Consider the following 14,372-nt stretch of genomic DNA (forward strand, 5'->3'; position numbering starts at 1 on the left):
AGTCAGTTCCGCAGCTGTGAATTGCACCATTCTGTCTTCCAGGTCACTTATCCATTCTTCTGCCTCAGTTCTTCTGCTATTGATTCCTTCTAGTGTTGTTTTCATTTCAGTTATTGTATTGTTCATCTCTGTTTGTTTGTTCTTTGATTCTTCTAGGTCTTTGTTAAACATTTCTTGCATGTTCTCGATCTTTGCCTCCATTCTTTTTCCGAGGTCCTGGATCATCTTTACTATCATTGTGCTGAATTCTTTTTCTGGAAGGCTGCTTATCTCTACTTCATGTAGTTGTTTTTCTGGGGTTTTATTGTGTTCCTTCAACTGGTACATAGCCCTCGGCCTTTTCATCTTGTCTATCTTTCTGTGAATGTACATATTGTTTTTAAATAAAAATTCCAATTGTTCATTGCTAATGTATATAAACACAATTGATTCTTGTACATTGATCTTGTATCCTGCAACCTTGCTAAAGTATCATTAATTTTATTTGCTTTTTTATATATTCCATTGGGTTTTCTCCTAGATAATCATGTTTCTGCAAGTAAAGACAGGTTTATTTCTTTCCAATTCAGATTGCCTTTTATTTCTTCTTGCCTTTTTTGCCCTGACCAGAATATTCAGTACAATATAAAATAGCAGTAGTGAGAGTAATTATCTGTCTTCTTCTTGGTTTTAGAGGGAAAGCATTCAGTCTTTCACCATTAAGTATAATGTTAGCTGCAGGTTTTTTTTCTCTCTCCAACATACTTGTCATGTATTAAACAAAACATTTATTACCAAGCAGGGTCAATACATGTTAATCATAAACCTGTTCATAAACACGGCAAAGTCCCAGCTTCCTGTCCTTCTAGGGACTCTGGCCATACCTTGAATCAAGGGTTCCCTTGAGGAAGTTAGGACAATACTCCAGGGGCAGAGTTCTGTTACTTTGCGGTATCAGGAAACCAGTGATTCTCAAAGTGTGGACCCCAGACCAGCAGCAGCAGCATCACCTGAAAACAGGGTAGAAATGCAAATTCTCAGACTCTTCCTGGACCTAATGAATTTGACATTCTGGGGATAGGAACCAGCACTCTGTTATAATGAACCCCCCAGGGGCTTATGATGTAAGCACCAGTTACAAACTGATTTCACAGGAAAACGGCAGAAGTGAGTCTGTTTCAGGGTCAAACCTTGGGCAATGTCTCTAAGGACAGAGGCCATGGTCACAACTAGACTCTCATGCCTATTAATGCAAAATGGAGAAGGCTTCCAAAATAGTTTAGTCAATCCACATATCTTTTTTTTTCTTCCAAGGAGCTTTTATTTATTTTTTAATCTTATTGTGATGAGAACACTCAACATGAGATCTATGCTCTTAACAAATTTTAAGTATATAATACATTATTGTTGACTATAGGTATAATATTGTATAGCAAATCTCTAGAGCTTATTAATCTTACCTAACTGAAACTCTATTCCTGTTGATTAATAACTCCCCATTTCCCCTTCTAAATCAGCCCCTGGTGACCACCATTCTAGTCTTTGATTTTATGAATTTGACTATTTTAGATACCTCATATAAGGTGTCTGGCTTATTTCACTTAGCAAAATGTCCTTGAGGTCCATTCATGTTGTTGCATATTTCAATAATTCCTTCCTCTTTAGGGCTAAATAGTATTCCATTGTGTGTACATACTACATTTTCTTTGTTCATTCTTCTTTCAGTGGAGATTTAGGTTGTTTCCATACCTTGGCTATTGTGAATAGTGCAGCAATGAACATGGACTCCCATGTTATCTCTAAGAAATCCTGATTTCAATTCCTTTGGATATATACCCAGGAGTGGAATTGCTGGATCATATTGTAGTTCTATTTCTTATTTTTAATTTTTTATTTTTTTAATTAATTCTTTTTGCTGCCACTGCATGCATGTGGGGATCTTAGTTCCCCAACCAGGGATCGAACCTGTGCCCCCTGCAGTGGAAGCATGAAGTCTTAACCACTGGACCACCAGGGAATTCCCCCCCATTTTTTTTTTTTTTGAGGAAAATCCATTTTGTTTTCTGCAGTGGCTGCACCATTTTGCATTCCTACCAACAGTGTGCAAGGGTTCCAGTGTCTCCACATCCTCACCAACACATGTTGTCTCTTGGTTTTTTGATAATAGCCATCCTGACAGGTGTAAGGTGATATTTCATTGTGGTACTGATTTGCATTTCCCTGATAATTAGTGGCAATGAATGTTTTTAATATACCTGTTACACAGATGCTCTTTATGAGGTTGGGGAAGTTATTTTCTATTCCTACTTTCCTGAGAGTTTTATCAGGAAATCATGTTTAATTTTATCAACTTATTTTTCTGCATCCATTGTGATGATCACTTTTTTTTCTTTTGTTGTTTGTTAGTATGAGAAGTTACATTGATTGATTTTTTTGAATGTTAAAGCAATCCTGCATTCTAGGGCTAAACTCCACATTGTCATGATGTATTATCCTTATAATATATTGTTGGAATCAATTTGCTAAAATTATGTTTAGAATTTTTGTACCTGTATTCATAAGGGATATTAGTTTTCTTTTTTTGTAATGTCTATCTGGTTTTGGTATCAGAATAATGCTGGTCCCATAGAATGGGCTGGGAAATATTCAAATTTTTGCAAGAATTTATGTAGAGTTGATATTATTTCTTTCTTAAATGCATGATAGAATTCACCAGTGAAAATTTTTTTTTAATTAAAGAAAAGAATTCACCAGTGATACCATCTGGGCCTGGAGTCTTCTTTGTAGGAAGGGTTTTGGGGGTTTTTTTGTTGTTTTGTTTTGTTTTTTATAAATTTATTTATTTTTTGGCTGTGTTGGGTCTTTGTTGCTGCACGGGCTTTCTCTAGTTGCGGTGAGCAGGGGCTACTCTTCATTGCAGTGCACAAGCTTCTCACTGCGGTGGCTTCTCTTGTTGCAGAGCACAGGCTCTAGGCACGCAGGCTTCAGTAGTTGTGGCTCGTGGACTCTAGAGTGCACACTCAGTAGTTGTGGCACATGGGCTTAGTTACTCCACAGCATGTGGGATCTTCCTGGGCCAGGGCTCAAACCCATGTCCCCTGCATTGGCAGGCAGATTCTTAACCACTGTGCCACCAGGCAAGTCCCAGGAAGGGTTTTAGGTATAAAGTTAATTAATTTATTTAATATATATAAGGCTATTCAGTTTTCTATTTCTTTTTTAAAAATTGTGGTATATACATATAACATAAAGTTTACCATCTTAACCATTTAAAAGTGTACAGTTAAGTGGCATTAAGTACATTCACACTGTTGTATAACCATCACCACTATCCATCTCCAGACCTTTTCATCTTGCAAAACTGAAATTCTGTACCCATTAAACAATTACTCCCCATTCTTTCCTCTCCCCAACCCCTGGCAACTATCTGTCTTCTTGAGTGAGCTCTGATAATTTGTGTCTTTCAAGGAATTTGTACATTTCAATGAAGTTGTGGAATTTATTGGCATAAAGTTGTTTATAATATTCCTTTAACCTTTTTAGTATCTGTAGAATCTGTAGTGATGTCACCTCTCATTCCTGATATTGGTAAGTTGTGTCTTCTCCCTTTATTTTTTTCTTGTAAGTCTTCATGTTTATCAGTTTTGTTGATCTCAATCAACCAGCTTTTGGTTTCACTGATTTTCTCCATTGTTTTCCTGTTTTCTATTTTCATTGATTTCCACTTTGATCTTTATTATTTCCTTTCTTCTGCTTACCTTAGGTTTACTTTGCTCTTCTTTTTCTAGTTTCTTATGGTGGAAGCTGAGATAATAGATTTTAGACCTTTCTTATTTAGTTCTTTCTTCTTTTCTAATATAGGCAGGCATTTAATGCAATAAATTTACCCCTGAATACTGCTTTAGTGGCATTGACAAATACTAATATGTTGAGTTTTCATTTTCATTCAGTTCAAAATGTTTTCTAATTTCCATTCTGACTTCTTTGATCCATGAATTATTTTTAAGTGTGTTACTTAGTTTCCAAATATTTGGAGATTTTCCAGAGATCTTCCTGTTATTAATTTCTAATTCAGTTCCATGTGGCCAGAGAAAACAATTTGTATAACCTGAATCCTTCTGCATTTATTGAGATTAATCTTATGGCCCAGAAAATGGTCTATCTTGGTAATATAGGGAAACTGCTTCATGCTGGTGCCTTGACCTTGCATAGATCCTCATAGTTCCTGTAGGTAATGCTTAACCACAGCTGATCTATCTAGGTCTTGGCAGAAGCCTTGTGATCCTCCCAGAACATGAGAGCATGGGAAGCTTGAGAAGAACTGCTACAAGGCCATTTCCCACTCACTTTTTTATCTTCATGGGAAGCTGTCATGAGAGATTCTTATCACCTCCCAAATTCTGATGAGATATGAGGCTTTCTGTCTCACCCTTAGGGTACAGCTGCAGGGTATAAAAATGCTTACCTGCAGCATGAAATCAGCTCCTCAGCAACAGGGTGTTCCACCACTTGTGTTGCAGCCATCTGGACCCTTTTGTTTCAGTATCATCCTGTGGGACAAAGGATATGGGGAAATGCTGTTGAGTTCCTCTAGTGAATTTTAATTTCAGTTATTTCATATTTATTTTCTTTACATTATTTTCATATTCTATTATTTTTTATTTTTTATTTACTTTTATCATATTCAACTATTTTAACTCCTGAATTTGTTTTTTTAAATTTCTATCTTTTTGTTGATATTCTCTATTTGGTGAGACACTGTTATTATACTTCCCTTTAGTTCTTTAGATATGGTTTCCTTTAGTTCTTTGAGCATATTTATGCTAGTGAGTTAAAATCTTTGTCTAAGCTTCATGTAAATCAGTGAAGTCAGAACACTCCCTCACACAATACACAAAAATGAACTCAAAATGGCTTAAAGGCTTAAATATAAGATATGACACCATAAGACTCCTAGAAGAACATAGGCAAAAGTTTCTCTGACATAAATCATAGTGATGTTTTCTTAGGTCAGTCTCCCAAGGCAATAGAAACAAAAACAAAAATAAACAAATGAGGCCTAATCAAACTTATACACTTTTACACAGCAAAGGAAACCATAAACAAAACAAAAACACAACCTAGGGACTGCGAGAAAATATTTGCAAATGATGCTGAAACCGTGCAACTCAGATTGGGACTTGAACCCACATGCCAGGACTCGAACCCAGCCAAAACCCAGACTGGGACTTGAACCCACGTTTTTTTAACTGAGATCACACACCTGATCTCAGGACTTAATGAAGCTCAGGTTCTTGATGTCTCATCACAGAAAGAATTCAGTGAGAGACAAAGTAGGTAAGAAGTGGATTTATTTAGAGAGAAACACACTCCACAGAGTGTGGGCCATCTGAGAAGGCGAGCAGCACCAGGTATGGGGTTATCAGTTTTTACAGGGGTGGGTAATTTCATAGGCTAATGAGTGGGAAGAGTATTCCAGCTATTTTGGGGAAGGGGTGGGGATTTCCAGAAATAGGGCCACTGCCCACTTTTTGACCTTTATGGTCAGCCTTGGAACTGTCATGTTACCTGTGGGTGTGTCATTTAACTTGCTGGTGTGCTACAATGAGCATAAACTGAAGCTTAAGGTCTAGTTGAAGCCATCTTGGACCTATTTGGTTCTAATCAGTTTATGTTGTGTCCTTGGGCTATATCATTCTTTTAGAGGTTGTGCCCTGCCCCCTCCCCTCCTGTTTCATTCTCCTCTCAGAGATTTTACTCCCATATTCTTATGGGAAGCAGAGGGGCAATGGTCCATCTTCTGTAACTGCTTCGAGGCTGAGTAGGGGTGTCGACCCTGACTGTCAGGGGGTAAAAACATCTCTGGATGCCTGATCTAGGGGCCCCAGGGGCAAGACAGCTACTTGTTTTAAGTCAGTATGGGCTGGAATCCTCGCATAGTTATCATCTTGATGTGGGACTGTTGTAACTGCTTCCATAGCCTTTCTATGAATCTCCTTGATGATGAAGCATCTTTTGTAACAGCATCAGAGTACAAAAATAACTATCTATAAATGACAGAAGACTTAAAAGGCATGGTTAAACATCTGATTATAGTGTAATCAGTAAAGAAACTTGGTTACAATAACCAGAATTACGAATGATTGCATTTAACTTAACATACCAAATAACCCTAGTTAAATATTTCTCTTTGAGATACTTCAGGGGCCCTCTACAGAATCCCCAAATTAGCTGGAAATCAAAACACCTTTAATTAAAATTTGATATTTGGGGGGCTTCCCTGGTGGCGCAGTGGTTGAGAATCCGCCTGCCGATGCAGGGGACACGGGTTCGTGCCCCGGTCCGGGAAGATCCCACATACCGCAGAGCAGCTGGGCCCGTGAGCCATGGCCGCTGAGCCTGTGCATCCGGAGCCTGTGCTCCTCAATGGGAGAGGCCACAACAGTGAGAGGCCCGCGTACCACAAAAAAAAAAAAAAAAAAAAAAAAAAAATTTGATATTTGGTAAGTTTTCCCAAAAGTTTTAAAAACACTTGGTAAAGTAAGATCATAGGTCACTGTGAGACAATACTTATTCCGTAATCAAAGTGACAATAAAATATTTCAAAGAAAAATACAGAACAGATCACTTAAAAGGTAAAGAAACTTAATATCTGTTATCAAAGGCAGTTCACATTTTAAGAAAACCTGTCCTCTTGGGACTTCACTGGTGGCGCAGTGGTATCTGCCTGCCAATGCAGGGGACACGGGTTCGATCCCTGGTCCAGGAAGATCCCACATGCTGCAGACCAACTAAGCCCGTGTGCCCCAACTACTGAGCCTGTGCTCTAGAGCCCACAAGCCACAACTACTGAGCCCGTGTGCCACAACTACTGAAGCCTGCATCCCTAGAGCCTGTGCTCCACAACAAAGAGAAGCCACCACAATGAGAAGCCCGTGCACCGCATCCAAGATGCAGCCCTTGCTTGCCACGACTAGAGAAAGCTCGCACACAGCAATGAAGACTCAACACAGCCAAAAATAAATAAATAAATAAGCAAATTTATTAAAAAAAAAGAAAACCTGTCCTCTTAAAAGAGAGAAAAGCCACATTCAAGTCTTGCATCAGTTTACTTTTAAAATTCATTTACTCAATTAAATTTATTCTAAACTTAGTCAATCCTGACCATGCACAAAACACTTTTCTCACAGTCCACTTTCCACAAAACTTTCATTACTTTCTATAACCATCACTTTATTTTTTTGCATCCAGAAACAGCCATCTGGGTTCAAGTAGCAATCTGAGTTGCATGGTTTCAATGCAACCAACAAAGGCTTAATTTCCAAAATAACAAACAGCTCATACAACTCAATAAAAAATAACTGATCAAAAAATGGGCAGAAGGGCTTCCCTGGTGGCGCAGTGGTTGAGAGTCCGCCTGCCGATGCAGGGGACACGGGTTTGTGCCCCAGTCCGGGAAGATCCCACATGCCGCGGAGTGGCTGGGCCCGTGAGCCATGGCTGCTGAGCCTGCGCATCCGGAGCCTGTGCTCTGCAACAGGAGAGGCCACAACAGTAAGAGGCCCGCGTACCGCAAAAAAAAAAAAAAAAAAGGCAGAAGAACTAAATAGACATTTCTCAAAGGAAGACATACAGATGGCCAATAGGCATATGAAAAGATGCTCAATGTTGCTAATTATTAGAGAAATGCAAATCAAATCTACAATGAGGTATCAGCTCACAGCAGTCAAAATGGCCATCATACAGAGTGAAGTAAGTCAGAAGGAGAAAAATAAATACCGTATGCTAACACATATATATGGAATCTAAGAAAAAAATGTAATGAAGAGACTAGGGGTAGGATGGGAATAAAACACAGACCTACTAGAGCATGGACTTGAGGATATGAAGAGGGGAAAGGGTAAGCTGTGACGAAGTGAGAGAGTAGCATTGACATATATACACTACCAAATGTAAAATAGATAGTTAGTGGGAAGCAGCCGCATAGCACAGGGAGATCAGCTCAATGGTTTGTGACCACCTACAGGGGTGGGATAGGAAGGGTGGGAGGGAGGGAGACACAAGAGGGAAGAGATATGGGAACATATGTATATGTATAACTGATTCACTTTGTTGTAAAGCAGAAACTAACACACTATTGTAAAGCAATTATACTCCAATAAAGATGTTAAAAAAGGTCTACGAATAATATATACTGGAGAAGGTGTGGAGAAAAGGGAACCCTCCAACACTGTTGGTGGGAATGCAAATTGGTGCAGCCAGTATGGAAAACAGTATTGGAGGTTCCTTTAAAAATTAAAAATAGAGTTACCATATGATTCAGTAATACCACTCCTGGGCATATATCTGGAGAAAACCCTAATTCAAAAAGATACAGGACTTCCCTGGTGGTGCAGTGGTTAAGAATCCGCCCACTAATGCAGGGGACATGGGTTCATTCCCTGGACCGGGAAGATCCCACATGCCATGGAGCAACTAAGCCCATGCACCACAACTACTTAGCCTGCGCTCTAGAGCCTGTGAGCCACAACTACTGAGCCCACATGCCACAACTACTGAAGCCCACGTGCCCTAGAGCCCGCATCCCACAACTACTGAGCCCACATGCCACAACTACTGAAGCCCACACACCTAGAGCCTGTGCTCCACAACAAGAGAAGCCACTGCAATGAGAAGCCCGTGCATGGCAACTCAGAATAGCCCTCGCTCACTGCAGCTAGAGAAAGCCCACGTGCAGCAATGAAGACTCAACGCAGCCAAAAAAGAAAAAAAATACATACACCCCAATGTTCATGCAGCACTATTTACAATAGCCAAGACATGGAAACAAGTTAAATGTCCATCGACAGATGAATGGATAAAGAAAATGTGGTATATATATATATATATAATATTACTCGGCCATAAAAAGGAGTGAAATAATGCCATTTACAGCAACATGGATGGACCTAGAGATTATCATACTAAGTGAAGGAAGTCAGACAGAGAAAGGCAAATACCATATGATATCACTTATATGTGAAATCTAAAATATGATATAAATGAACTTATTTACAAAACAGTAACAAACTCACAGACATAGAAAACAAATTTATGGTTAACAAAGAGGAAAGGGGATGGGGGAGGGATAAATTAGGAGTTTGGGATTAGCATTTATTTATTTATAAGAATATATATATATATATATATATATATATATATATATATATATATATATATTCAGGAATTCCCTGGTTGTCCACTGGTTGGGACTCTGTGCTTCCACTGCAGGGGGCGCAGGTTTGATACCTGGTCACTGAACTAAGATCCTGCATGCCACAGGCATGGCCAAAAAAAAAAAAAAAAAAAGAGAGAGAATATGTATATTCTGAATCACTTATACTGTACACCAGAAACTAACACAACATTGTAAATCAACTATACTTCAAAAAAACCCTAAAATCTTTGTCTAGTATATCCAATGTTTGGGCTTTCTTAGGGACAGTTTTTATTTAGTGCATTTTTTTGCCCTGTGTATGGTTCATACTTTCTATTTTCATTGCAATTTTAAAATCTGTATATTTTAAATAATGCAGCAGCTCTGGAATTCAGATTCTCTCCACCCCAGGCTTTATTGTGCTGCTGTCTGTTTAGTGACTTTTCTGAACTAGTTTTGTAAAGTCTGTATTCTTTGATATGTGTGGTCACCAAAGTCTCTGCTTCATTAACTTAGTGGTCAGCTAATGGTTAGAGAGAGATTTCTTCAAATCCTTTGAATCAATAAGTCTTCAACCTTTGCCTAGGGTTTCTCTGTGTGTGTTGGAGCATGCTTGAACACTTCAGCAAGGTAGTTTACAACTCTGCCTTAGCAGAGTTCTCCAGAGCTTCAAGATCACCCAGAGGTGGAAATAATGCCATTTGCAGCAACATGGATGGACCTAGAGATTATCGTAGTAAGTGAAGTAAGTCAGACAGAGAAAGACAAATATATAATATCACTTATATGTGGAATCTAATTTTAAAATTATGCAAATGAGCTTATTTACAAAACAGAAGCAGACTCACAGATCTTGAAATCAAACTTATGGTGACCAAAGGGAAAACGTGGGGAGAAATGATAAATTAGGAGATTGGGATTAACATATACACCCTATTATACATAAATTACATAACAAATAAGGACCTACTGTAGGGCTTCCCTGGTGGCGCAGTGGTTAAGAATCTGCCTGCCAGTGCAGGGGACACGGGTTTGAGCCCTGGTCTGGGAAGATCCCACGTGCCACGGAGCAACTAAGCTGGTGCACAACAACTATCGAGCCTGTGCTCTAGAGCCCGCGCGCCACAACTACTGAAGCCCGTGAGACACAACTACTGAGCCCATGAGCTACAACTACTGAAGCCCATGTGCCTAGAGCCCGTGCTCTGCAACAAGAGAAGCCACCGCAATGAGGAGCCTGTGCACTGCAACAAAGTGTAGCCCTCGCTCGCCGCAACTAGAGAAAGTCCACGCGCAGCAATGAAGACCCAACACAGCCAAAAATAAATTTTTAAAAAAGGACCTACTGTATAGCACAGGGAACTCTACTCAGTACTCTGTAATGGCCTATATGGGAAAAGAATCTAAAAAAGAGTGGATATATGTATATGTATAACTCATTCACTCTGCTGTACACCTGAAACTAACACACAACACTGTAAATCAACTATACTCTGATAAAAAAAAAAATCACCCAGAGTTGAAAGCTTAGGGCCTTCTCAGTTCTTTCCTTGGCATGCTTGCAGCCCTGCACTTGCACATGCATATAGCCTTCCAGATTCCCAGAAATATGTCAGAGCTTTTCAAGGTCCCTCTGGATATCTTATTCCCAGTTTTTCATCATTTTTGGTCAACTTCTTGTTTGCTCCAGCTGTTATCACCACCTCGGGCAGCTGTGATGCTAAACAGTTGTCACCAATTATTTTTTAAAAGGCTACTTGACCTGAGAGAGCTCTGAATCAGGTAAATAAAGACAAGCCCTATAAGTGAGGGTTTCCAGGGAACTGCTATACAAGTCAAGAATGACAATTTTCTGGGCCTCACACCCATTAGGATGGTTACCATAAAAAAAAAAGAAAGAAAAGAAGTGTTGGTTGGGATGTGGAGAAAACTAGAACCTTTGTGCACTACTGGTAGGAATATAAAATGGTGCAGCTGCTATGGAAAACAATATGGCAGTTCCCCCCAAAATTTAAAAAACGATTACCCTATGATCCAGCAATTCCACTTCTGGACAAATATACAAATTAATTGAAAGTACAGTATCAAAGAGACTTTGCACACCTGTGTTCATAGCAGCATTATTCCCAATAGCCAAAAGGTGTAAGCAATCCAAGTGTCCGTCAATAAATGAATTGATAAGCAAAATGTGGTATATTCATACAATAGGATATTATTCAGCCTTTAAAGGGAAGGAAATTCTGACACATGCTTCAACACGGATGAACCTTGAGGATGTTATGCTAAGTGAAATAAGCCAGTCACAAGAAAACAAATACTGTATGATTCCACTTATATGAAGTATCTAAAGGAGTCAAATTGGGACTTCGCTGGGGGTCCAGTGGTTAAGAATCGGTCTTGCAATGCAGGGGACACCAGTTCGATCCCTGGTCAGGGAACTAAGTTCCCACATGCCACGGGGCAACTAAGCCCGTACACCACAACTAGAGAGCCCGCGTGCTGCAACTACAGAGCCCACATGCTCTGGAGCCCATGTGCCATAACTAGAGAGAAGTCCGTGCGCTGCAACGAAAGATCCTGCATGCCTCAACTAAGACCCAATACAGTCAATAAATTAAATAAATTAATTAATTAAATAAAGGAGTCAAATTCATAGAAACATAAAGTAGAAAGGTGGTTGCCAGGGGCTGGGGGAGGGGGAAATGGGGAGATGTTTAATGGGTCTAGAGTTTCAGTTTCTTTTTTCAAGTTTCAGACTATTTATTAACCAGTGTAAACCCCAACACAATACACCAACATGATTTCGTGCATTTATTTATTTATTTTTTACTTTTTGGCCGCACCATGCAGCATGTGGGATCTTAGTTCCCCGACCAGGGATCGAACCAGCGCCCCCTGCAGTGGAAGTGCCAAGTCTTAACCACTAGGGAAGTCCCTGATTTCGTGCATTTAGAGGGGAAGTGTTTCCTGGTTAAGTGGAAAATAGTGCGGATGGCTTCTGGAAGACCTTCATTCTAAGCAGCTTTATAGTGAAACATTTCATTTAGAAGTCTAGACCTTCTTTCTTCAATTTGCTATAATCTACATTCACTGAGTAGAACTTGTACTGATCATTGGGACCCAGTTTGTTCCAGGGTTCTGGGTTACTCTTTCTGTCCCAACTGACACCGGGATTGAACAATGCCAAGCACAAGACATACAGTGTTGCTCCAGTACATCCCAGTTCAATAAATATGCAGAGGGGGATCAAGCTAAGATGCTTCTTGGCCTGACCGATGATTAGGCAGAGCATGGTTGTGACAGAAGCCTCAAGTCCAGACGGAGAGAACAATAAACTTGCAAGGCCCGGGACTAAACAGTCTCTGCACCAAGTAGAGTTTCAGTTTTGCAAGATGAAAAAGTTCTGGAGATCTGTTTCACAACAATGTGAATATTCTTAACATTCCTGAACTGTACATTCAAAAATGGTTAAGGTGGTAAATTTTATGTTATGTATATTTTGTTACAATTAAAAGTGCATGGACATCTACTATGTGCCTGGCATTCTGGTTCATCTTTGTACACCCAGTGCCTGCATATTATGAATGCTCCTCATCTTCCCTCTCAGCAACATTTTAAATTAATTTATTAATTTATTTATTTTTGGCTGCGTTGGGTCTTCGTTGCAGCGAGTGGGGGCTACTCTTCGTTGTGGTGTGCAGGCTTCTTGCTGTGGTGGCTTCTCTTGTTGAGGAGCATGGGCTCTAGGCGCGAGGGCTTCAGTAATTGTGGCTCGCGGGCTCTAGAGCGCAGGCTCCATAGTTATGGCACACGAGCTTAGCTGCTCTGCGGCATGTGGGATCTGCCCGGACCAGCACTCGAACCCATGTACCCTGCATTGGCAGGCAGGTTTTTAACCAATGAACCACCAGGGAATTCTTCCCTCTCAGCAACATTTGACTCCCTTCTTAATATGCCTTTTCTCTTGACTTCCAGAAATCCTTTCTTGGTTCTGTTCCTGCCTCACTGGCTGCTCCTACTCAATCTTTTGCCAGTCCCTCCTCTTTCCCCTGATCTTTGTACCTTGGAAATGCTTCAGGGCTTAGGCTTCTGACCTCCCCACCTACTTTCACTTCCTAGGTAATCTCCTGTGTCTCCTGACTTTAAACGACTTTGATATACTGATGCCTCCTAAGTTTGCTTTTTCCAGCCTGTACCTCACTCCTGACCTTCAGTTATATCCAATCACCTACCCAACATCTCTATATGATATTTCATAAGCATTTCAGAGTTCACAAAAATAATACAAAACTCCCAATTCCCCCTCTTAATCTGTTCCTCCAGCTGACTCTCAGCTTAACTAAAACCTCCTGAGTCATTCTTAACTCCTATCATCCACACACCCTATATCTAACCCATCAACATATCCCTGCAACTCTACCTTCAAAATAATTCCAGAATACATCTTATCTCCTCCACTGCCCAGTGTCCAAACCACCAAAAACCATTGCCTGATTTACTGAAATAGCCTCCTAACTGCCCTCCTTGCTTTACCTGCTCCTGCTCCCTGCCTTAGTCCACACACAGAAGCCAGTGTTATTTTGAAAAGGCAAGTCTGGTTGTGTCTCTCTCCTGTGCTCCAAACCCTGCAAATGGCTCCCTATCCTACTCAGAATAGTAGCCAAAGCATTTTTTTTAATGAACTGTACATTTATTTGGTTCAACAAACATTTTCTTGAGCATCTACTAAGTATTAGGTTTGATGAGGGGCACTGGGGATATATAACATCTGCCCTTGGAGAAGTCTCAAGCATAGCAAGTCAACTTTGTACCTTGTAACATTGTGGGGGGTGCAGAGCACTATGGGGGAGGAATTTTAAATCCAACTTTTATATTAGGAAAGACTCTCAAGAAAGTATAATGCAAAAACTAAGCCTTCAGGAATTGGTACAAGTTATACAGAGGATGTGGCCAAGGGATAGTAGGGAACAACAGAGGGATGTGAGAACGTTACTCAGGTTTGGGAAACCACATGTTCACAATTAGCCAAAGCATTCTAAATGACCTACAAGGCCCTGCATATTCGGCCCCCACTCCACTCCTCTGTGACTCATCTGCTCAAGCTGCACTGATATCCTTGTTGTTCCTTCTGCCCACAATGCTCTTCCCCCAGATTTCCACAGGGTTCATTCCCTCACTTCCTTCAGGTTTCTGCTCC

General features: G+C 40.2%; 1 long non-coding RNA gene and 1 pseudogene across 1 annotated transcript in view; both read right to left on the minus strand.

Moving 5' to 3' along the window:
* LOC136793474 (uncharacterized) overlaps window positions 1-14,372 on the minus strand; it is a 22,055-nt gene continuing 7,683 nt past the window's right edge. The window contains exons 3-4 of the long non-coding RNA XR_010838765.1: window positions 4,445-4,529; window positions 1-989 (exon numbers count right to left, since the gene is read on the minus strand). This is a non-coding gene — a long non-coding RNA (uncharacterized lncRNA). The remainder of the gene's footprint in view (window positions 990-4,444; window positions 4,530-14,372) is intronic.
* LOC131747930 (cytochrome c oxidase subunit NDUFA4 pseudogene) lies at window positions 12,136-12,467 on the minus strand (annotated as a pseudogene).

This window comes from Kogia breviceps, chromosome X (assembly GCF_026419965.1).
Source record: "Kogia breviceps isolate mKogBre1 chromosome X, mKogBre1 haplotype 1, whole genome shotgun sequence".
Classification (NCBI taxonomy): Eukaryota; Metazoa; Chordata; class Mammalia; order Artiodactyla; family Physeteridae; genus Kogia; species Kogia breviceps.